General features: G+C 37.6%; 11 non-coding genes across 11 annotated transcripts; 9 read left to right on the forward strand and 2 right to left on the reverse strand.

Moving 5' to 3' along the window:
- Positions 1–773: 773 nt before the first annotated feature.
- Trnai-aau lies at positions 774–847 on the forward strand. The gene has a single exon. It is a non-coding gene; the product is annotated as a tRNA-Ile (tRNA).
- An 875-nt stretch (positions 848–1,722) lies between these two features.
- On the forward strand, positions 1,723–1,796 carry Trnai-aau. Its single transcript has one exon. It is a non-coding gene; the product is annotated as a tRNA-Ile (tRNA).
- Positions 1,797–5,369: 3,573 nt separating this feature from the next.
- Positions 5,370–5,443, reverse strand: Trnai-aau. The gene has a single exon. It is a non-coding gene; the product is annotated as a tRNA-Ile (tRNA).
- An 898-nt stretch (positions 5,444–6,341) lies between these two features.
- On the forward strand, positions 6,342–6,415 carry Trnai-aau. The gene has a single exon. It is a non-coding gene; the product is annotated as a tRNA-Ile (tRNA).
- A 1,885-nt stretch (positions 6,416–8,300) lies between these two features.
- Trnai-aau lies at positions 8,301–8,374 on the forward strand. The gene has a single exon. It is a non-coding gene; the product is annotated as a tRNA-Ile (tRNA).
- Positions 8,375–15,622: 7,248 nt separating this feature from the next.
- Trnai-aau lies at positions 15,623–15,696 on the forward strand. Its single transcript has one exon. It is a non-coding gene; the product is annotated as a tRNA-Ile (tRNA).
- A 1,628-nt stretch (positions 15,697–17,324) lies between these two features.
- Positions 17,325–17,398, forward strand: Trnai-aau. Its single transcript has one exon. It is a non-coding gene; the product is annotated as a tRNA-Ile (tRNA).
- Positions 17,399–19,702: 2,304 nt separating this feature from the next.
- Trnai-aau lies at positions 19,703–19,776 on the forward strand. Its single transcript has one exon. It is a non-coding gene; the product is annotated as a tRNA-Ile (tRNA).
- Positions 19,777–20,600: 824 nt separating this feature from the next.
- On the reverse strand, positions 20,601–20,674 carry Trnai-aau. Its single transcript has one exon. It is a non-coding gene; the product is annotated as a tRNA-Ile (tRNA).
- A 2,670-nt stretch (positions 20,675–23,344) lies between these two features.
- On the forward strand, positions 23,345–23,418 carry Trnai-aau. The gene has a single exon. It is a non-coding gene; the product is annotated as a tRNA-Ile (tRNA).
- Positions 23,419–26,437: 3,019 nt separating this feature from the next.
- On the forward strand, positions 26,438–26,511 carry Trnai-aau. The gene has a single exon. It is a non-coding gene; the product is annotated as a tRNA-Ile (tRNA).
- Positions 26,512–26,623: the final 112 nt, after the last annotated feature.

Genomic DNA, 26,623 nt, shown 5'->3' on the forward strand with positions numbered 1-26,623 from the left:
GCCGACGTTTAATGTGCTTCAGAAGTCTTCCTAACATTATAGTGCCGTTAGGTTGTAATATATCGATATATCAGTGTATGCAAGTAGCCCGATATATCTAGGGGTATATAAATATATCCACAGATATGCAGATTCATTCCATTGATCAGATTCATAACAAATAATTGCACATTAAAAAGGACAATGCAACAAATATATGTTTAGTGCACAAAATAATCGTATGGAAACATAGATAGTAACATATATGTAAGCAACTCTTACAAATATTTTTCGTGTAACTGAAAAATGGTTTACAAAACAAGTATTCATATACTGTACACAATGCTTAGCACCTCTAACCACTCATATCTTTCGTCTGTAATCTTTAAGGTTGCATATAACATACATACACACACACACACACACACACACACACACACACACACACACACACACACACACACACGCACACTCACATAAACACACAGATATATATATATATATACATATACATATAAATGTATGTATGAATGTGTGTATGAGCGTGTATAATGATAATGCACACACACACACACACACACACACACACACACACACACACACACATGTGTATATATATAGTAAAGATAGAAATAATTAAATACACACCCACACACACACATATATATACATATATATGTGTGCCTGTCTGTGTATATGTATGTATACGGTTAGAAAACAACCATATACATTAATATATTGCAAAATTGAGTTGACAAACTCTCCAGTACTTGAAGGATTAACAAAACGATATTGGCCTGTTAGCTCAGTTGGTTAGAGCGCCGTGCTAATAACGCGGATGTCGAGGGTTCGATCCCCTTACGGGCCAGCGACTAATGCATTGAATGCGGTGTGCATGGAAGTTAATTAGTTGCGTGTCCATAGCTTATTACAATTGCAACTTTTTTTTACAAACGTTAATTTATATAATGTAAACAAACACACATATACATACACACACACACAATCACATATATATACGTGTGTATTGATATGTGTGTATACATATATATGTTTGTGTGTGTACACACACACACGCATACACACACACACACGCATACACACACACAGACACATATATATAGTGTGTGTGTGTATATGTAAATAGGTATATACAATACATATATATGTATATATAAACTTATATATGTGTGTTTGTATACATATATACATATATATATACGTGTACACACACAGATATATATACTTATATATACTATATATATACACACTTTATGTATAAAAGTATATTTATGTATACATATATATGTATATATGTATATTTATGTATACATATGTATGTATATATGCACATACGTTACAGACCCGATTTAGCCTCATCCGACTTGTTTTTTTTCTTTCTAAACTTAAATAAATAATTGAAAGGTACCAATTTTCCATCGGTTGAATATGTAAAAAGAGCTGCTCTAACGAAGTTCAAATCACATGACCCTCGTAACTGAAACCGTTTTTTCATACTGTCCTTTTCCACGAACTTTTTGAAGCCCCTCGTATTAGTATGTTATTTCACTGATTATAATCATCACCGTCATCATTATTATATTACAATGGTAATATATATATATATATATATATATAGAGAGAGAGAGAGAGAGAGAGAGAGGGAGAGAGAGACAGAGAGAGATTGTTAGACAGAGAGATAGACAGAGAAACAGTACTTGAAAGTTTTAATAAATATATATCGGCCTGTTAGCTCAGTTGGTTAGAGCGCCGTGCTAATAACGCGGATGTCGAGGGTTCGATCCCCTTACGGGCCAGCGGGAGATGCTTTTGCTGCAGTCTCCGGTGTGCATTCACCAGCACGCCAGTTTCTTAGTTACAGAGTGTAACTCTAATCTCTCCTTCCTTTTATATTGTTGTTGTTATTTATTATTATTATTGTCATTGTTTTTATTGTAATTATGATTGTTATTACTATTATCATTATCATTATATTATTATCGTAATTATCTATATTATCATTGATAATATCATTATCATCATTGATAATAATCATTAATAATAATGCTATTAATAAAAATAATAGTAATAATAATGATAATAATAATTATAATTGTTATTATTATCATAATTAAATCAATATGACAAATGAGAGGAATGGTCGTGGCCAGTGTCTTATGAGATTCAGAGGGGATTTTGCAGGTTGACTTCCTCGAGAGGAAGAAAACAATTGCATGTGATTATTATGAATGCGTATATATATGTGTGTATACGTATATATATATATATATATATATATATATATATATACTTATATATATTATATATATAATAACGTTTATATATAAATATATATATATATGTATAAAAGAATGTATGTATGTAAATATGTATGTATGTATGTATACACACATATAAATGTATGTATATATAAATACACACACACATATATATAAGATTATATATAGATTGATAGATTGATATAGATAGAAATAGATGATGGTGATGACGATGCTAATAGTGATAAAGTCATAATAATGATAATGATAACAACAACAACATACAAGAAAGAGGGAGAGATCAGAGTTACCAACTGTAGCGGGCAACATATAGAGAGGCCCCCCCAATCCTTTGCCCGTTGTTGTCCTGGGGGGGCTTAGGAGACGAAGAATAAGACCCAATGATGGGGAACTCCTCAACCTTGGGACTCAGCCATCGACTCAACTAATTTTGCATAGTCTTTTTTCCCACTCATACTTTTTGTTTCAGTTTCTTCACCAATCCCTTCTACTATCCCACTTCCTAAGGTGTGAGAGCCGTGTTGAAAGGATGAAAGGCTGACTTTATGTCAGTCCTGAACGGCCTGAGGGAACCATGGGCACGGTATTCCCCTGCCATACCTGGCCCTTACCCCTCAAGGGGACCCTGAGGGGTGGACTATTTTTTTTTTCCCCAACATACTCCAGGCTTATCATGGCCAATAATGAAGACATAACCCCAATCTTAGGGGCAATGAGGCTTGCCCTTTTATCAAATAGCCCCAATCCTAGCTCTCCTTTGACCACGGCTCCGAACACTGCAACAACTCCCCCATCATCAATGCATACTAGTACAGTATCAACCCTAATCAACAACCAACCCCCAGGAGACATTTCTACTCTCCCAACATGCTCAACTTCAACACCTTTACTCCCACAACCTCCTTCATCAACCACCCCATCTCCCCTTATTACTACCTTACAACCTTATTGCCCACCTCCCCGTAACACTACCCCCCTCAACACTACTCCCTCCTCCACACGTCCCCGCACTTCTACTACCCCCACCTCTACATGAATCCTAAATACTCTATTTAGCCCAGCCAAATGGGACCGAATTTTCGTGATTCCTCCCACAGCTCCCTACTCTCAAAACACCCTCCTCTTCCAACAATACCTCCAAAAACAAGTAGGCAAAGTCTCTTTCCGTAGCCGACGCGACCACTCCCGTCTCGCCACAGTAACAACTGAAAACGAAGCTAAAGCATTAACAAAACTAACTGATCTATGTGGTAATCCCATCCCTACAGAACCTCATCCAACCCTCAATACTTGCACTGGAACTGTCTCTATCTCCCCAACAGATTGCCCTATCCATGACAAAGAATGGTCAGATTGTGGAGAGGACTTACTCGCTTGTCTCACAGACTATGATGCAACATATGTACAATGCTACTCCATTCCTCCCAGAGGAAATCGTAAGAAATCCATCAACATTGCCAAAATTACTTTCCGTAGACATGACCTTCCCTTAAATGTTTACATAGGTGGGGAATCCCTACCTGTCCGACCATACCAACCTCCTCCTCGTCAGTGCCAAAATTGTTGGCATTTAGGACATCCTGCCAAACATTGCCGTTCCACAACCAGATGCCCGCTGTGTGCCCAACCTGGCCATACTCGATCAAATTGCTCTGCACAATCACGCACATGTGCAAACTGTGGTGGCCCCCATAATGTATTATATAGAAGCTGCCCCACCTACAAATTTGAGTCTGAGGTAGCAACTCTCAGATTCAGACTTGGACTCACTCTACGTGAAGCCAGACAGGAAGCACGTCGACAAGGCTTTTCTCTTACCCCCTACTCCAGTAATGTCTCTCACTCTGCCAATCCCCCTACCTCCCAAGCTCCTACACCCTCTCCTAAACCCAACCCCCCTCCATCTAACTTCCCCTCTTCTACCTCCTACCTTCCCCAGTCAAATTCTTTTGCCATCCTAAACCCAGACACTCCAATCTCTACCCAATCAAATTCTTTTGCTATCCTAAATCCAGACACCCCAATCTCTACTACAGCCCCAACACCTTCCCCTCTCCCTCCCCGCACTACCCGCAGCAGACAGAATAAACGTTCCACCCCCTCTTCCCCTACCTCACAATCACCTCCACCTTCCTTTGCTCCTATTTATCAGACACCAGACTTCTCTTCCCCCCCTCACAAGAAAACCTTTATCTCACAAAACTCCCCAACCAACTCCACTACAGAACTACATAATCGAGTCCCAAACTAATACTCATTCACCTTCAAATTCTACAACTCTCGCTCCCTCCACACTCAAAGTGACTGCCGATATCCATCCTCCTCCTACTCATATTCTCCCTACACCCAATCCTCCTACCCCATCCCAACAAAACCCATTCCCCCTGACTCCAGCCCCCCTATATTAACCCTCCCACTATCCCCTCTATCCCTTCCACTCCCTCCTGGATACACACGTGAAACCCTCATGTCACAAGTACCCTTTTCCCCAGACCCTCTACCTCCCGACACCCCTCCTGATACAACACCACCTCCCCAACCTCATTCTTTATCGCACCCTCTACCACCTTCCCCTTCAAATTCCCCAACACGCACTGCAATCTTTGCCAGTAAATCAACGAAAGTATAAATATCCTTCATTGGAACATTCGCGGTTTCCGAATGTTCCTCTTTCAGTCCCACATATTCTATTGTCATGCCCACGTCCTCCCTACATAGACATCCCAACTTATCAGACATCCTTACAGAATCTCACACTTTCTACTTTGACAACCTGTTTTCCTTCCTCAAACGCATATATATCCTTCATTTGATCTAACCCCTTTACATTACCTCATCCGACCCTAACCAATTCACTCACCAATTCCTTAACCCAGCTTTAACAACTAATCACTAACCCAACCATCCTTCACTAACATTAACTATAGTGCTATATGACCTTAGATGTCTAGCACATTTATTTTGCTTTTCACCATTAACCATTAACCATATATAGAGGCTACCTACCTTGGGAGATTCTTGGCACCGGAGCCTAAGAAACTGGCGTGCTGGTGAATGCACACCGGAGACTGCAGCAAAAGCATCTCCCGCTGGCCCGTAAGGGGATCGAACCCTCGACATCCGCGTTATTAGCACGGCGCTCTAACCAACTGAGCTAACAGGCCGATATGTACTTATTAAAGCTTCCAAGTACTGTTATAAAAATGATAAAGTAATAATAATGTTATTTATCAAAATGATAAAATAATTATGGGAACAATAATAATAATGATAATTATTATTATGATAAATAATATTATTACTTCATCATAATAATTATTATTATGATAAATAATATTATTACTTCATCATAATAATTATTATTATGATAAATAATATTATTACTTCATCATAATAATTATTATTATGATAAATAATATTATTACTTCATCATAATAATTATTATTATGATAAATAATATTATTACTTCATCATAATAATTATTATTATTAGCATTGTCATCACCATCATCAATTTTTATCTATATCTGTCTATCAATCTCTCTCTATATATACATTTAAATATATATAAATATATATATTTATATATATACTCATTTATATTTATGAGTGTGTGTGCGTGTGCGTGTGCGTGTGGATGCGCGTGTGCGTGTGCGTGTGTGTATGTGTGTGTGTGCATATACACATGCCTGCATACATTTATAGAGTATATATATATTATGCGTATATATGTGTGCATATACACACATACCAGCACACATTTATATAGTGTATATATATATATATATATATATATATATATATATATATATACTATGCGTATATATGAATATATGTGTGTATATACACACATGCCCGCACACATTTATATAGTATATATATATATATAGATATGTATATATACGATGCGTATATATGTATATATGTATATATATACATATATAGGTATGTATATATATGGATCTCTCTCTCTGTGTATATACATATATATGTATATATATAGAGAGAGAGAGAAAGAGAGAGATTTTTTGACAGTACATGAAAGATTTAATCACAAGAAGTGGGCCTGTTAGCTCAAATGGTTAGAGCGCCGTGCTAATAACGCGGATGTCGAGGGTTCGATCCCCTTACGGGCCAGCGGGAGATGCTTTTGCTGCAGTCTCTGGCACGCCAGTTTCTCCGGTGCCAAGAATCTCCCAAGGTAGTCTCTATATATGCTGCCCGCTACAGTTGGTAACTCTGATCTCTCCCTCACTTTTGTACGTTATGTTATAAATATTGCTTTTGTTATTATTAATTTAAGTTATCAAATGCAGGTAATAACTCATCGCCGCTAGTTGGAAGTCAGGTACCATTCAAGCAAATAGGATCCAACAAGATCGAGGCCAGGACAAACATTAAATTCATGGTGAAACTCGGTTGGAAAGTAAGCAAATCATTGATGCTCTCGAACAAGTTTATGGTGACAATGCCCAAAAGAAATCAACAACCTACAAATGGATAAGTCGGTTCAAAAGTGGAACGAAATTGAAGATGAGCCCCGCAGTGCCAGGCCATCAACGTCAGTTTTGAGGAAAACATTGATGCTGTTCGCGACATAATTGAAAAGGATAGATGCATAACCATTGAATCAGTAGCAGATACAATCAACATATCTGTGGGTTCTGCACACACAATTCTAATTGAGAGTTTGGGGCTAAGCAAGCTTTCCGCTCGATGTATCCCTAGGCTGTTGCGCCCAGATCAGCAGCAAACAAGGCTAGATCTTTCAATGGAAATTTTGAACAAGTGGGATGAGGACTATGAAGCTTCTCTGCAGATAATTGTGACAAGGGATCAAACATGGTTCTACCAGTACGATCCCGAGAGAAAAAACATCCAATCAGTGCAGTGGCTGCCCGGGTGTGTAAGTGGACCAGTCAAAGCAAAACCTGAGCATTCTAGAGGAAAGGTCATCGCCACTGTCTTTTGGGATGCAGAGGGGATTTTGCTGGTTGATTTCCTCGAGAGTAATAAAACCATTATACCTGATTTTTATGAATGCATTTTGAGAAACTGTCAAAAAATCAGAAAAACGCCTTGGAAAGCTGCATCAACGCGTTCTCTTCCACCACGGCAATGAACCCACTCACGGCGCTCAGCAGACAACATCTGTGCTACGTGAATTTCATGTGAAATCGTCCGACATGCACCGTAAAGACCCGATTTAGCCCCATCCGACTTTTTTGTTTCCAAACTTAAAAAAATGAACAAATAAATAAAATTGAGAGTTACCAATTTTCCATCGGTTGATGTAAAAAGAAGTGCTCTGACACGGTTCAAATCACATGACCCTCAGTTTTACTTAGACTTAAAGGTTGGTATCAACGTTTGTACAAGTGTATTGACCTTAATGGAGCATATGCTGAAAAATAAACACAAAAGTAAACTGAAACCGTTTTTTCATACTGTCCTTTTTCCACGAACTTTTTTAAGCCCCTCGTATTATTATTATTACTTATTATAATCTTCTTCATTACCATCATCATCATTATATTATTATGGTAATAATTTATTATTATTACTTTTATATGTATATTTATAGATATATTTATATATTTAAATATACATTATATATATATATATATGTGTGTGTGTGTGTATACATACATACATATATACATATATATTTATACATATATACATATAGTGTGTGTATATATATATTTATGTGTAACGCTATATATATATATATATATATATATATATATATATATAAGTATATATGTATATATATGTATATATATATACGTGTATACATATCACACACACGTATATATACACTTACATATATAGTGCATATATATATATACTACATGTATATCTGTATTTATGCGTGTAAATATATATATATACATATAATAATGAATATATGTATGTATGTACATGCACGTATGTATATAGATAGAGTGAGAGACAGACAGAGAGACTGGTAGACAGACAGACAAACAAACCGTACTTAAAAGCTTACCACATACATATCGGCCTGTTAGCTCAGTTGGTTAGAGCGCCGTGCTAATAACGCGGATGTCGAGGGTTCGATCCCCTTACGGGCCAGCGGGAGATGCTTTTGCTGCAGTCTCCGGTGTGCATTCACCAGCACGCCAGTTTCTTAGGCTCCGGTGCCAAGAATCTCCCAAGGTAGGTAGCCTCTATGTATGTTGCCTGCTACAGTTGGTAACTCTGATCTCTCCCTCTTTCTTGTATGTTGTTGTTGATGTTGTTATCATTATCATTATCATAACTTTATCATTATTAGCATCGTTATCACCATCATATATTTCTATCTATATCTATCTATCAATCTCTCTCTCATTTATATATATATATATATATATATATATATATATAATATATATATATATATATATATATGTGTGTGTGTGTGTGTGTGTATTTATATATTTATATATACATACATTTATATGTGTGTATACATACATATTTACATATATACATTCTTTTATACATATATATATTTATATATATATATACACATTATTATATATATAATATATATAAGTATATATATATATATATATATATATATATATACGTATACACACATATATATACGCATTCATAATAAGCAGATGTAATTGTTTTCCTCCTCTCGAGGAAGTCAACCTGCAAAATCCCCTCTGAATGATGATCATAGTAATAATAATCATAATAACAATAATAGTAATAATAATAATAATAATAAATAACAACAACATAAAAGGAAGAAGGAGAGATCCGAGTTACCAACAATAGCGGGCAACATATATAGAGGCTACCTACCTTAGGAGATTCTTGGCACCGGAGCATAAGAAATTGGCGTGCTATTGAATGCACACCGGAGACTGCAACAAAAGCATCTCCCGCTGGCCCGTAAGGGGATCGAACCCTCGACATCCGCGTTATTAGCACGGCGCTAACAGGCCCATTTCTTGTTATTAAATCTTTCTTGTACTGTCAACCAATTTCTCTCTCTCTCTCTCTCTCTCTCTCTCTCTCTCTCTCTCTCTCTCTATATATATATATATATATATATATATATGTATATATATGTATATATATATATATATACACAGAGAGAGAGAGATCCATATATATGCATACATATATATGTATATATATACATATATACATATATACGCATAGTATATAAACATATCTATATATATACAATATATAAATGTGTGCGGGCATGTGTATATACACACATATATACATATATACGCATAGTATATATACATACTATATAAATGTGTGCGGGCATGTGTGTATATACACACACATATAGTAGTAGGGATCCGTCAGTCTCGAGAGACTATGGATTTGCGCGCTGGACGGTGTTTCTGGTACAGCGTCGGGTATGGCTGAGCAGGCCAATGCGGGAGTGGCAGTCCTTTCCGCACTGAGTACAGCTGAAGACTGATGTTGGTCTGTCCGTCTGACTATGAGCTTTCCGCTTGCTTCACTTTGCTCAGACTGCTGGGCAAGCGATTTTTCAAAGCCTGACAGGCCCTTCTGTACGCTTTGCCTCCATGCTGATCTGTCCTGGGCGACCGTTTCCCAGTTGTTCTCATCCATGTTCAGAGCGTTCAAATCACGCTTGCAGACGTCTTTGTAGCGCAGCTGGGGTCTGCTTCTGGGCCGTTTTCCTTGAATGATTTCTCCATAGAGGAGGTCCTTTGGTATCCTGCCATCATCCATTCTCACTACGTGGCCGAGCCAGCGCATGCGCCTCTGTTTCAGGAGGGTGAACATTCTGGGGATTCCGGCCCTCTCCAGGACTGCGTTGTTGGTCACCTTGTCCATCCACGTGATGTTCAGGATGCGACGGAGACAGCGCATGTGGAACGTGTTGAGCTTTTGTTCTTGGCGGGCCCCCAGGGTTCAGGACTCACTGCCGTACAGGAGAGTGCTGCCAACACAGGCTTTGTAGACATGGATCTTGGTGTGTTCAGGTAGCTTGCCGTTGGACCATACTCTTTGTCAGCCTGGCCATAGTGGTAGCTACCTTTCCAATGCGCTTGCTGAGCTCTGTGTCACTTGAGGAGTCTGAGATTGTAGAAGGTACATGAAGTCATGGACAACCTCAAGTAGGTGATCACAGATCACAATGCAGGGTGGTGAGACCAGTTCCTGTCCCATGACTTTTGTTTTTTTTTCAGATTGATGGTGAGTCCGAAGTCTTGGCAGGCCCTGCTGAAACGGGTCATGAGCTGCTGGAGGTCTTCGGCTGAGTGGGCAGTGACTGCTGCATCATCTGCAAAGAGGAAGTCACGCAGGCATTTCAACTGGACTTTGGTCTTTGAGGTTGAAGAGCTTACCATCAGACCTAGTTCGGAGATAGATGCCTTCTGTGGCAGATCCGAAGGCATGCTTCAGCAGGACAGTAAAAAAGATTCCAAATAGGGTGGGTGCAAGGACACAGCCCTGTTTTACTCCGCTTCGGATGTTAAAGTCATCTGATGTTGACCCATCAAATACAACGGTGCCGTTCATGTCATCATGAAAAGATTGAATGATGCTGAGGAGTCTGGGTGGACATCCAATCTAGGGCAGAATCTTGAAAAGGCCATCCTGGCTCACAAGGTCAAAGGCCTTTGTGAGGTCTATGAAGGCTATGAAGAGTGGTTGCCTTTGTTCCCTGCATTTCTCTTGGAGCTGCTTGATGAAGAAGACCATGTCGATGGTTGACCTCTTGGCTCGAAAACCGCACTGGGATTCTGGGTAGACTCCGCAAGAACTTGGAGCCTCTTCAGTGCCACTCGAGCAAAAAGCTTCCCAACGATGACGAGGAGAGAGATGCCACGGAAATTATCACAGTCACTCCTGTCTCCTTTGTTTTTGTAGAGAGTGATGATGTTGGCATATCTTATGTCTTGCGGCACATCACCTCTCCAGCGCAAGCAGAGGATTTCATGCAGCTCGCTAAGGAGGGTCTCTTTGCAGCACTTCAAGATCTCGGCAGGAATGCCGTCTTTCCCGGGTGCTTTGCCAGGTGCAAGTCCAGGGTTTTGTCCAGTTCCTCCAGGGTTGGTTCACTATCAAGCTCCTCCAGCACAGGAAGGCACTCCATGGCATTCATGGCCGCTTCTGTGACTGTGTTCTCCCTGGCATACAATTTGAAGTAGTGCTCTACCCAGCGCTCCATCTACTGTGTCCGGTCTTGGATTACCTCGCCCGCTGCAGACTTTAGGGGGGCAATTTTCTTCTGGGTTGGGCCCATTGCCTGTTTGATGCCGTCATACATCCCCTTGATGTTGCCTGTGTCTGCTACAGTCTGTATCTGGGAGCAGAGCTGGAGCCAGTATTCGTTGGCGCATCGTCTGGTACTCTTCTGAACTTTGCTGCAGGCAGTCCGGAGTACTTGCAAGTTCCATTTGCTAGGGCAGGCTTTGTATGCTGCCAGGGCTTTTCTCTTCTCCTCAATGACTAGTAGCATTACCCCAGAGTGAACTTCGGACCCGTCTAATGACTAACTGGTCTTCTTGCCAAAAAGTGGAGTGTTCCCATCTTTCGCCTGCGCTGGCGCCTGAAGGGCCTGGAAGAGAGCCCTCTAGTGCCTGTGCAAATTCCTCCACTTTCCCCTGGTCGCGTGTCTTGCCGGTGTCGATGCGAGGTCTGCCCTCCTTACTTGAGCGATGGACTTTCTTCGCTTGCAGTTTCACTTTGCTGCAGACCAAGGAGTGGTCGGTGTCGCAATGGGCACTCTGATAGCTGCGCGTGAGTTTGACACTGGACAAGTCTGTGCGCATGGTGAGAATCAGGTCGAGCTGGTGCCAGTGCTTGGATCTGAGATGTCTCCAGGAGACTGTGTTGGGGCTTGGTTTTGAAAAATGTGTTACTAATGCAAAGACCATGGTGTCAGCAGAATTCCAGCAGGCGTTGTCCATTTTCGTTCATCCTTCCTGTGCCGAACTGACCCAAACAGGTAGGCCAGGAGTTGTGGTCAGCACCCACTCTGGCATTGAAATCGCCAAGGATGTACAGTGACTCTTTTCCAGGGACGCTTGCAATGGCGGAGTTAAAGTCATCATAGAATTTGTCCTTAGCTTCTGCCGGGGATGTCAGAGTTGGTGCGTAAGCACAGATGAGGCTGACTAGACCCGCAGTAGTGTTGAGCTGAAGAGACGGGATACGTTCTGTGCCCTCTGTAGGTGGGATGATAGATCCAAGCAGGCTGTTCCTGACCGCGAAGCCCACGCCATGTTTCCTCAACTCATCTGCTGGTTTGCCCTACCAGAAGAATGAGAAATCTTTCTCCCTCACTGACCCTGATCCTGGGAGCCTGGTCTCTTGGAGAGCAACAATGTCCAACTGTAGTCTACTCAATTCCAAGTCGATGACTGCTGTCTTGCGGGCATCACTCACTTCTTGCAGGCCATCAGAGAAACCTGGTGTCATCGTTCTGATGTTCGATATGCCCAACTTTAGGGCAAAAGTTTTCTTCTTTTCCTCGCCTGGTGCACTTGCTGTCGATCTGCTTGTCGGTTTTCACCCTAAACCCCACGCACCCCGTGAGGTTAGCGGACCGTGGCGGGGCAGCACCTTATTGGCTGGGGGCTGACCAGCTTAAGGTGGGCGGTAGCTGCCCAGTGAGGTGCGATGGCCTCTCCCACCGTCAGAAGCAACCCCTGGCGTCTAGCTCTACGCCAATCGAGCAGGAGACTTATCACCGGTAAACTGTTGCTTCCCGTGTTGTGTCGACGCTATGAAACGAAGGCTGGAGTATCCTCTCCAGTGCGCAAAGCCTGGGTAAGCTAATATGGAGGACAAACTGTTACCAATACAGTAGGTCCTCCCTCTCCTCGTCGTTGAAAGGGTCCAATGGAAAGGCAAGGGCCAATACGTTTGGTTCCAGCGCCGTCACAGGAGTTGCCAGAACGAGGTTGAACACAACGATGAACTGCCTTAGGGACTCCGGCTCCGGATTTAACCTCGAAGCTTACTCCTGAAGCCTTTTCCATGACTGGATATAGCCGCAAGGCAGCGGAGGTTTAGAATCAGGGTTTTCCTTCCCTGACATATATACGCATAATATATATATATACTATATGAATGTGTGCGGGCATGTGTATATGTACACACACACACACGCACATGCACACGCACACACACACATATATATATAAATGAGTATATATATAAATAAATATTCATATATATTTAAATGTATATATAGAGAGAAAGAGATTGATAGACAGATATAGATAAAATTTGATGGTGATGGCGATGCTCATAATGATAATTATTATGATAAAAATAATATTATTTATCATAATGATAAGATAATTATGATAATAATAATTATATTGATAATTATTTTTATTAAAATTATGAGGATGATGGTAATAATGTTTACATTGAGGATAATATAAATAATTAAAATAATAACATTATAATGATGATGATGATAATAACAACAATGAGTAATAACAATAATAATACGGGGGGGCTCCAAAAAGTTCGTGGAAAAAGTACAGTATGAAAAAACGGCTTCAGTTTATTATCCAGCATATGTTCTATTAAGGTCAATACACTTGTGAAAAGGTTGATACCGGATTTTAAGCCCGTTTGAGTAAAACTGAGAGTCATGTGATTGGAACCATGTCAAAGCAGCTCTTTTTACAACTTCAAACGATGGAAAATTGGTACCATTCAATTATTTGTTAAAGTTTGGAAACAAAAATAAGTCGGATAGGGCTAAATCGGGTCTGTAAGGTGGATATCAAGTATTTATTTTATTATTATTATTATTATTATTATTATTATTATTATTATTATTATTATTTTTGGACAGTTACTTCAAAACGCAGTCACAATAAGCAGATATAACTTTTTTTTTTTTTTTTTTTTTTTTTTTTTTTTTTTTTTTTTTTTGCTCTCGAGGAAGTCAACCAACAACATATATGTATATATGTTTGTGTGTGTGTACGCACACACGCATGGACACACACACACACACGTATATAGTGTGTGCCTATGTGAATCTGTGTATATATACATACATATATATACATACATATGTATATATAAACTTATATATATATATATATATATATATGTCGGTGTGTTTGTATACATATATACATATATATACGTGTACACACGCACACACACAGATATATATATACTTATATATACTGTATATATATATACATATATATACACTTTATGTATATATGTATGTTTATGTATACATATGTATGTATTTAGGTATATACGTTACAGACCCGATTTAGCCCCATCCGACTTTTTTTTTTTGTTTCTAAACTTAAATAAATCATTGAAAGGTACCAATTTTCCATCGGTTGAAGATGTAAAAAGAGCTGCTCTAACGCGGTTCAAATCACATGACCCTCGTAACTGAAACCGTTTTTTCATACTGGCCTTTTCCACGTACTTTTTGAAGCCCCTCGTATTAGTATGTTATTACACTTATTATAATCATCACCGTCATCATTATTATATAATGGTAATTATTTATATTATTATTAATATTAACATTATTATAATCATCATCATAATAATAATTATCATTATTATTATTGCTCCCATAATTATTTTATCATTTTGATAAATAACATTATTATTACTTTATCATTGTTATTAGCATCGTCATTAACATCAATTATTTTAAGCAATATCTATCAATTTCTCTCTACCTATTTATATGAAAATATTTATATATATATATGTATATATATATTTATATATGTACACATTATATACATATATATATATGCATATATACATATAGTGTATATATGTACACTATTTAAATGTGTGTGTGTGTGTGTGTGTGCATGCATAAACATATATACATTAATAGTGTATATATATATTTATATAGTGTGTATATATATTTATATATACACTATATATGTATATGTATAAGTATATATATGTCCATATGTAAGTATGCATATATATATATACATATATATATATATATATATATATATATATATATACACGTGTATACACACGCACACGCAAACACACGCAAACACACTCACACACACACTACATGTATATAAGTATATTTATGTATATATATATATATACATTAACATATATATATATATATATATGTATATATATATATATATATATATATATATATATATATATGTATCTATATATATGTACGTATGTATATATATAGATACATATATATATATATAGAGAGAGAGAGAGAGAGAGAAGGAGAGGGAGAGAGAGAGAGAGACAGAGAGAGACTGGTAGAGACTGGTAGACAGAGATAGACAAAGAAACATTACTTGAAAGCTTTAATAAATACATATCGGCCTGTTAGCTCAGTTGGTTAGAGCGCCGTGCTAATAACGCGGATGTCGAGGGTTCGACCCCCTTACGGGCCAGCGGGAGATGCTTTTGCTGCAGTCTCCGGTGTGCATTCACTAGCACGCCAATTTCTTAGGCTCCGGTGCCAAGAATCTCCCAAGGTAGCGTCTATATATGTTGCCCGCTACAGTTGGTAACTCTGATCTCTCCTTCTTTCTTGTACGTTATAATATAATTATTGTTATTGTTATTACTAATTTATGTTATTAAATGCAGGTAATAACTCGGGGCCGCCAGTTGGAAGTCAGGTACCATTCATGCAATTAGGATCCACCAAGATCGAGGCCAGGACAAACTCGTGGTGAAACTCGATTGGGAGAGTAGGCAAATCACTGATGCTCTCGAACAAGTTTATGGTGACAATGCCCAGAAGAAATCAACAACCTACAAATGGATAAGTCGGTTCAAAAGTGGAACGAAACTGAAGATAAGCCCCGTAGTGGCAGGCCATCAACGTCAGTTTGTGAGGAAAACATTGGTGCTGTTCGCAACATGATTGAAAAGGATAGATGAATAACCATTGAATCAGTAGCAGATACAATCAACATATCTGTGGGTTCTGCACACACAATTTTGATGGAGAGTTTGGGGCTAAGCAAACTTTCCGCTCGATGTATCCCTGGGCTGTTGCGTCCGGATCAGCAGCAAACAAGGCTAGATCTTTCAATGGACAAGTGGGATGAAGACTCTGAAGCAAAAAACTCATTCAATACAGTGGCTGCCCGGGTGTGGAAGTGGACCAGTCAAAGCAAAACCTGCCTGAGCGTTCTAGAGGAAAGGTTGACTTGCTGGTTGACTTCCTCCAGAGTAATAAAACAATTATACCTGATTATTATGATGCGTTTTAAGAAACTGTCAAAAAATCAGAAAAACGGCGCTCAGCAGACATCTGTGCTACGTGAATTTCGATGTGAAATCGTCCGAAATGCACCGCACAGACCCGATTTATCCCCATCCGACTTTTTTGTTTCCAAAAAATAAAGGAAGAAAGATAATTGAGAGGTACCAATTTTCCATCGGTTGATGTAAAAAGAGGTGCTCTGACATGGTTCAAATCACATGACCCTCAGTTTTACTTAGACTTTAAAGCTGGTATCAACGTTTGTGGAAGTGTATTGACCTTAATGGAGCATATGCTGAAAAATAAACACAAAAATAAACTGAAGCCAGTTTTTGAAGCCCCTCGTATTATTATTGTTATTACTTATTATAATCATCATCATTACCATCATCATCATTACAATATTATGGTAATAATTTATCATTATTACTATTATATGTATATTTATAGATATATGTATATATATTTAAATATACTTACATTTATATATATGTGTACATACATACATATATACATATATACACATTTATACATATAGTGTATATATATGTGTGTGTAACGCTATTTATATATAAGTATTTATGTATATATATGAATATATATATACGTGTATACACACACACACATATATACACTTAGATATATAGTGTGTATATATATACACTACATGTATATCTGCATATATGCGTGTAAATATGTATATATACATATAATAATGCATATATGTATGTATGTACATACACGTATGTATATGGATATAGTGAGAGACAGAGAGACTACTTGAAAGCTTACCAAATACATATCGGCCTGTTAGCTCAGTTGGTTAGAGCGCCGTGCTAATAACGCGGATGTCGAGGGTTCGATCCCCTTACGGGCCAGCGGGAGATGCTTTTGCTGCAATCTCTCTCTATCTCTCTCTATATATATATATACAGAGAGAGATTCATATATATACATATATACGCTTAGTATATATACATATCTATATATACACTATATACATTTGTGCGGGCATTTGTGTATATGCACACATATATACGCATAATATATACTAAATAAATGTGTGCGGGCATGTGTATATGCACACACACACACACAAGCGCGCACACGCACACGCACACGCACACACACACATAAATATAAATGAGTATATACATAAATATATATATATTCATATATATTTAAATGTATATATAGAGAGAGATTTATAGACAGATATAGATAAAAAATGATGATGGTGATGACGATGCTAATAATAATAATTATTATGATAAAGTAATAATATTATTTATCATAACGATAGGGTAATTATGATAACAATAATAATAATATTGATAATTATTATTATTAAAATTATGAGGATGATGGTAATAATGATGACATTGAGGATAATATAAATAATTACCATAATAATATTATAATGATGATGGTGATGATGATAATAACAACAATGAGTAATAACAATAATAATACGATGGGGCTTCAAAAAGTTCGTGGAAAAAGGACTATGAAAAAACGGCTTCAGTTTATTTTCCAGCATATGTTCCATTAAGGTCAATACACTTGTGAAAATGTTGATACCGGATTTTAAGCCCGTCTGAGTAAAACTGAGAGTCATGTGATTGGAACCATGTCAAAGCAGCTCTTTTTACAACTTCAAACGATGGAAAATTGGTACCTTTCTATTAGTGTTTAAAGTTTGGAAACAAATATAAGTCGGATAGGACTAGATCGGGTCTGTAAGGTGGATATCGAGTATTTATTTTATTTAATTATTATTATTTTTTTGACAGTTACTTCAAAACGCAGTCATAATAAGCAGATATAACTATTTTTTTGCTCTCGAGGAAGTCAACCAACAACATATGTGTATATATGTTTGTGTGTGTGTACATACACACACACACACGCATGCACATATATATATATAGAGAGAGAGAGAGTGTGCATGTATATGTAAATATGTGTATATATACATACATATATATACATATATATGTATATATAAACATATATATATATGTGTGTGTGTGCGTGTGTGTTTGTATACATATATACATATATATACGTGTATACACACACACACAGATATATATACTGTATATATATACATATATATACACTTTATGTATATATGTATATTTATGTATACATATGTATGTATATAGGTATATACGTTACAGACCCGATTTAGCCCCATCCGACTTGTTTTTTGTTTCTAAACTTAAATAAATCATTGAAAGGTACCAATTTTCCATCGGCTGAAGATATAAAAAGAGCTGCTCTAACGCGGTTCAAATCACATGACCCTTTTTCATACTGGCCTTTTCCACGTACTTTTTGAAGCCCCTCGTATTAGTATGTTATTACACTTATTATGATCATCACCATCATCATTATTATATTATAATGGTGATTGTTTATATCATTATTAATATTCACATTATCATCATCATCATCATAATAATATTTTTTTTATTATTATTGTTCCCATAATTATTTTATCATTTTGATAAATAACATTATTAATACTTTATCATTATTATTAGCATCGTCATTAACATAATTTATTTTTAGCAATGTCTATAAATTTATCTCTACCTATATATGTATGAAAATATTTATATATAGATATATATATATATATATATATATATATATGTATATATATTTATATATGTACACATTATATATACATATATATATATGTATATGCATATATATATAGTGTATATAAGTACACTATATAAATGTGTGTGTGTGTGTGTGTGTGAGTGCATCCATAAACATATATACGATAATATTGTATATATATATTTATATAGTGTATATATATTTATATTGTATATATATATATATTTATATAGTGTATATATATTGATATATATCCACTATATATATAAGTATATATATATATATTTATATATGTAAGTATGCACATATATATATATATATATATATATATACATATAACCGTGTATACACACACAAACACACTATATGTATATAAGTATATTTATGTATATATACATAAACATATATATATATATATGTATCTATATATATGTACGTATGTATATATATGGATATATATATATATAGAGAGAGAGAAGTAGAGAGAGATTGGTAGATAGAGAGATAGACAGAGAAACAGTACTTGAAAGCTTTAATAAACACATATCGGCCTGTTAGCTCAGTTGGTTAGAGCGCCGTGCTAATAACGCGGATGTCGAGGGTTCGATCCCCTTACGGGCCAGCGGGAGATGCTTTTGCTGCAGTCTCCGGTGTGCATTCCCCAGCACGCCAGTTTCTTGCCAAGAATCTCCCAAGGTAGCCTCTATATATGTTGCCCGCTACAGTTGGTAACTCTGATATCTCCCTCTTTCTTGTCGTTATGTTATAATTATTGTTATTGTTATTACTAATTTATGTTATTAAATGCAGGTAATAACTCATCACCGCCAGTTGGAAGTCAAGTACCATTCAAGCAATTAGGATCCACCAAAATCGAGGCCAGGACAAACATTAAATTCATGGTGAAACTCGGTTAGGATAGTAGGTATATCATCAAATCAAGTTTATGGTGACAATGCCCAATATAAATCAACAACTTACAAATTGATAAGTCGGTTCTAAAGTGGAACGAAATTGAAGATGAGCCCCACAGTGGCAGGCCATCAACGTCAGTTGTGTGTATATATATGTGTGTGTGGTGTGTATACACGTATTCATATATATTCATATATGCTTATATATAAATAGCGTTACGCACACACATATATATACACTATATGTATAAATGAGTATATATGTATATATGTATGTATGTACACACATATATAAATGTAAGTATATTTAAATATATATACATATATCTATAAATGTACATATAATAGTAATAATAATAAATTATAACCATAATAATGTAATGATGATGATGGTAATGATGATGATTATTACCACCTGTAGCGGGCAACATATATAGAGGCTACCTACCTTGGGAGATTCTTGGCACCGGAGCCTAAGAAATTGGCGTGCTGGTGAATGCACACCGGAGACTGCAGCAAAAGCATCTCCCGCTGGCCCTTAAGGGGATCGAACCCTCGACATCCGCGTTATTAGCACGGCGCTCTAACCAACTGAGCTAACAGGCCCATATCTTGTGAGTAAATCTTTCATGTACTGTTTGTCTGTCAACCAATCTCTCTCTCTATATATATATATGCACATATATATAGAGAGAGAGATCCATATATATGCATACATATATGTATATATATATATACATATCTCCTTCAAAACAGCTCTTTTTATAACTTCATACGATGGAAAATTGGTACCTTTCAATTATTTTTTAAAGTTTGGATAGGGCTAAATTGGGTCTGTAAGGTGGATATCGAGTATTTATTTTATTAATATTATTATTTTTTTGACAGTTACTTCAAAATGCAGTCATAATAAGCAGACATAACTTTTCTTGCTCTCGAGGAAGTCAACCAACATCATATATATATATATATATATATATATATATATATGTGTGTGTGTGTCTGTATATAATGGTTAATGGTTAATGGTTAAAAGCAATAAATGTGATAGACATCTAAGGTCATATAGCACTATAGTTAATGTTTGTGAAGGATGGTTGGGTTAGTGATTAGTTGTTAAAGCTGGGTTAAGGAATTGGTGAGTTAATGGGTTAGGGTCAGATGAGGTAATGTAAAGGGTTAGATCAAGTGAAGGATATATATGCGTTTGAGGAAGGAAAACAGGTTGTGAAATCAGAAAGTGTGAGATTCTGTAAGGATGTCTGATAAGTTGGGATGTCTATGTAGGGAGGACGTGGGCATGACAATAGAATATGTGGGACTGAAAGAGGAACATTCGGAAACCGCGAATGTTTCAATGAAGGATAGTTATACTTTCGTTGATTTACTGGCAAAGATTGCAGTGCGTGTTGGAGAATTTGAAGGGGAAGGTGCTAGAGGGTGTGATAAAGAATGAGGTTGGGGAGGTGGTGATGTATCAGGAGGGGTGTCGGGAGATAGAGGTTCTGGGGAAGAGGGTACTTGTGACATGAGGGTTTCACATGTGTATCCAGGAGGGAGTGGAAGGGATAGAGGGGATAGTGGGAGGGTTAATATAGGTGGGGCTGGAGTCAGGGGGAATGGGTTTTGTTGGGATGGGGTAGGAGGATTGGGTGTAGGGAGAATATGAGTAGGAGGAGGATGGATATCGGCAGTCACTTTGAGTGTGGAGGGAGCGAGAGGTGTAGAATTTGAAGGTGGATGAGTATTAGTTTGGGACTCGATTATGTAGTTCTGGATATCTTCAAGAGTTTCTGTAGTGGAATTGGTTGGGGAGTTTTGTGAGATAAAGGTTTTCTTGTGAGGGGGGGAAGAGAAGTCTGGTGTCTGAATAGGGGCAAAGGAAGGTGGAGGTGATTGTGAGGTAGGGGAAGAGGGGGTGGAACGTTTATTCTTTCTGCTGCGGGTAGTGCGGGGAGGGAGAGGGGAAGGTGTTGGGGCTGTAGTAGAGATTGGGGTGTCTGGATTTAGGATAGCAAAAGAATTTGATTGGGTAGAGATTGGAGTGTCTGGGTTTAGGATGGCAAAAAAAATTGACTGGGGAAGGTAGGAGGTAGAAGAGGGGAAGTTAGATGGAGGGGGGTTGGGTTTAGGAGAGGGTGTAGGAGTTTGGGAGGTAGGGGGATTGGCAGAGTGAGCGACATTACTGGAGTAGGGGGTAAGAGAAAAGCCTTGTCGACGTGCTTCCTGTCTGGCTTCACGTCGAGTGAGTCCAAGTCTGAATCTGAGAGTTGCTACCTCAGACTCAAATTTGTAGGTGGGGCAGCCTCTATAAAATACATTATGGGGGCCGCCACAGTTTGCACATGTGCGTGATTGTGCAGAGCAATTTGATCGAGTATGGCCAGGTTGGGCACATAGCGGGCATCTGGCTGTGGAACGGCAATGTCTGGCAGGATGGGATGGTTGATGAAGAAGGTTGTGGGAGTAAAGGTGTTGAAGTTGAGCATGTTGGGAGAGTAGAAATGTCTCCTGGGTGTTGGTTGTTGATTAGGGTTGATACTGTACTAGTATGTATTGATGATGGGGGAGTTGTTGCAGTGTTAGGAGCCGTGGTCAAAGGAGAGCTAGGATTGGGGCTATTTGATAAAGGGGCAAGCCTTATTGCCCCTAAGATTGGGGTTATGTCTTCATTATTGGCCATGATAAGCCTGGAGTATGTTGGGGAAAAAAAATTGTCCACCCCACAGGGTCACCTTGAGGGGTAAGGGCCAGGTATGGCAGGGGAATACCGTGCCCATGGTTCCCTCAGGCCGTTCAGGACTGACATAAAGTCAGCCTTTCATCCTTTCAGCACGGCTCTCACACCTTAGGAGGTGGATAGTAGAAGGGATTGGTGAAGAAACTGAAATGAAAAGTATGAGTGGGAAAAAAGACTATGCAAAATTAGTTGAGTCGATGGTTGAGTCCCAAGGTTGAGGAGTTCCCCATCATTGGGTCTCAGTCTTCGTCTCCTAAGCGTCTCCTATATTTATATATACATATACCCCAAAAGGATTGGGGGGTATATGTATATATAAATATATATATATATGTATGTTATGTATATATATATATATATATATATATATATATATATATATATGTACGTATGTATGATATGGATATATATACACACATATATATATATATATATATATATATATATATATATATATAAAGAGAGAGAGTGTAATTAGTAGACAGACAGAGAAACAGTACTTGAAAGATTTAAGAAATATATATTAAAATTATATCGGCCTGTTAGCTCAGTTGGTTAGAGCGCCGTGCTAATAACGCGGATGTCGAGGGTTCGATCCCCTTACGGGCCAGCGAGAGATGCTTTTGTTGCAGTCTCCGGTGTGCATTCACTAGCACGCCAATTTCTTAGGCTCCGGTGCCAAGAATCTTCCAAGGTAGGTAGCCTCTATATATGTTGCCCGCTATTGTTGGTAACTCGGATCCCTTTCTCTGTCTTGTATGTTGTTGTTATTATTATAATTTTTATTATTACTATTATTGTTGCTGTTATTTTTATTATCAATATTACTATTACTATTATTGCTGCTGTTATTACTATTATCATTATTAGTAGTAGTATTGTTGTTATGTATCAATCATGTGCATCTGTGGCCAGGGGTCCCGCACTGTTCCCTTCCGTTTATGCTAGTGTGAAATATCCCTTCATGTACAGATCTATTTGAGATGTGGTGTAGTGGCACGCCATTCTCGCCCTTAGACCCACACCTCATTTTCATCCCTTAATTGCTGCCGACGTTAACGCCCGTACGGATCTTCGCCTGATCTAACATGTAATGTCATTTTGTGCTACTGAGGACCTTGTAGGAATCTGATATCCTATGACCTTACTATAAACCGACACATGTTCTTGCTTGCAACGCGTCTGCAACAAACTGCGTGGATCAGCGACGAGCCAGCTATCAGCCCCCAGCTTGTTTGGCTATCCCCCTGTCGTCGCGGTGGTTCGCGCCAGCTGAGGTGAGCGTGCCGGGGGGTCGCAGGAAGGCAGACAGCAGGTAGCGACGACCGGAGCTCTTCCAGGTTCTGCTCCACGCAGCTTTCGTCCTGGCGCGGATTCTTTTTGCTATGGCGGCGCTATCTCCAAAAACCGCACCACATCGCCACCACTGTCAGGTTATGTATAGTGCCGCTTCGTGACCCTACTGTGCTCACCTGTGGAGTTTGAGAACATTTATCTGTGTGCCCCAGTGATTGTGCCGTATAGTGACCGCTGCTGCTTGTTGTGAATTTTAATGTGATGTTTTACATTTCTTGTTAGTATTTTACATTTCTTGTTCGTATTTTTCATTTCTTGTTCGTATTTTACATTTCTTGTTCGTATTTTACATTTATTGTTCGCATTTTACATTTATTGTTCGCGTTTTATGTTTCTTGTTAATGTTTTGTATTTATGATATAATCGGGATCCACTACCTACGATTATTCGTTTCCTTAACTCCATCCTTCATCTGGCAGAATTACACACATAAAGTAAGATATGGGGTTTAAGAGTACAAATAATAGAGTAATTGAAACCCAAGATGATGATTGTCTAAGCAAGCAAGATAATTCGGACAAACGCCCGTATTGCTCGCTGTATTGGGGCTGATCCGCGATGCCTTGTCGCTCATGCCACAAACGCTACTACGTTTCACTTGCAACACATCTGTAGCCATTCGCTACAGTGGTAGCGTTGGGGGAGGGGGGGGGGGGCTTTGCATTAGAAATACTTAGGGGCAAGTTCCAGTGTGGATCTCCTTATTGTTCATACGAAGTAGATATCGATTAAAAACACATGAAAATTCTACTATATAAAACCAAGGAAAATGATACAGAAAAACAAAAAGGGCCCTGTAGTTAAATTTAAACTGCCTTGAACAAATAAACGCAATTACAAAATAAAGTGCTAAGCTAAAGTCTTACGTTAACTGCTGCAAAAAAAAAAATGGGTCGTAGATGGTCCTTAGGCAAAAGGCCTTTAACTAATAAAAAAAAAAAAAAAAAAAAAAAAAAAAGTTTCTAAAACACTGAAGGTGCATCTCAAAGGAAAGTAAACAAAAAAAAAAAAACAAAAAAAAAATGCAAAAGCAAAGAGTAAGCAAAAGCACACTGAGGGGACAGTGATGAAAAAATAAAATAAAGTAAAACCATTGTAATAAGATAGCAAGGCATCACTAATTGTATCTTTCTTATAGAAACAGAGTCACGTCCAGCTTCTAGTAAAATTTGAAAACAATATCAGGCTCTCAGGCAACTTTTCTTTGTGTAGTTGTGGATATGGTATCCGGTGTTCTCGGGTCAAAAGGAGGGGCAATAATACACACTGACTGCTATAGACTGTATTTGGCGGTAAACTAAACCATATATATACACTCTGTGACGTCAACAGTCATGTAAAATAATATTGTTAAATAAAACCAGATTGCAATTTAAAAATACCAGGAAGGATGTCATAACAGAAACAAAGAGAAAAAAACATACAAATAAGATAAAATAAAAATAATTTAGGTGACTATTAATACATTTGAAAAGATACTTGCACTCCATGATGAGTCAGCGAGCAAGCTAAACAACTTATGATAAAAAGTTAAAAGAGAAATAGCTTAAAACAGTGAATAAGAACTCAATAAAATAATCCATAAGAACTGGTAAAAGACAACACAGTATAAACGAAAGGATACATAAAGAAACAAAGAAAACGACTATCAGGCAGACTAAAACAAAAGCCAAAAAAAGAAAAGAAAAAAAAAGACAGCCAAAACACACAGAAAAAAGACAACACAGACATAAAACCGCGCACGACCGACGACGCGACTTCGAGCGATAAATCCGCGGGAGACATTGTAGGAAGCTCGCGGGAAGGGTTGCAGAGTGAGAGGTTCCTTACATTGTTATTATTATTATTGTTATTAGTATTATTATTATCATCATTATTATATTATTATGGTAATTATCTATATTATTATTATTATCGTTATTATCCTCATCATCCTATTAATAATCTCTCTCTCTCTCTCTCTCTCTCTCTCGATATATGTATATTAATATATATATACATTCATATATGTTTATGTATGTATATATATGTATATATGTGGATACACACACACACGCCTACACACATATAGATATATAAAGTATATATGTATATATATAAATAAATAAATATATATAAACATTATATGTATGTATATATATGTGTGTGTGTGTGTACATATATGTATGTATGTATGTTTATGGATATATATATATTTATTTATAATGAGAGAGAGATTGGTACAGACAGACAGACAGAGAAACAGTACTTGAAAGATTTATTGAAAGGATATCGGCCTGTTAGCTCAGTTGGTTAGAGCGCCGTGCTAATAACGCGGATGTCGAGGGTTCGATCCCCTTACGGGCCAGCGGGAGATGCTTTTGCTGCAGTCTCCGGTGTGCATTCACCAGCACGCCAGTTTCTTAGGCTCCGGTGCCAAGAATCTCCAAAGGTAGGTAGCCTCAATATATGTTGCCCAC

The sequence above is a fragment of the Penaeus chinensis genome, chromosome 31 (assembly GCF_019202785.1).
Source record: "Penaeus chinensis breed Huanghai No. 1 chromosome 31, ASM1920278v2, whole genome shotgun sequence".
Lineage (NCBI taxonomy): Eukaryota > Metazoa > Arthropoda > Malacostraca > Decapoda > Penaeidae > Penaeus > Penaeus chinensis.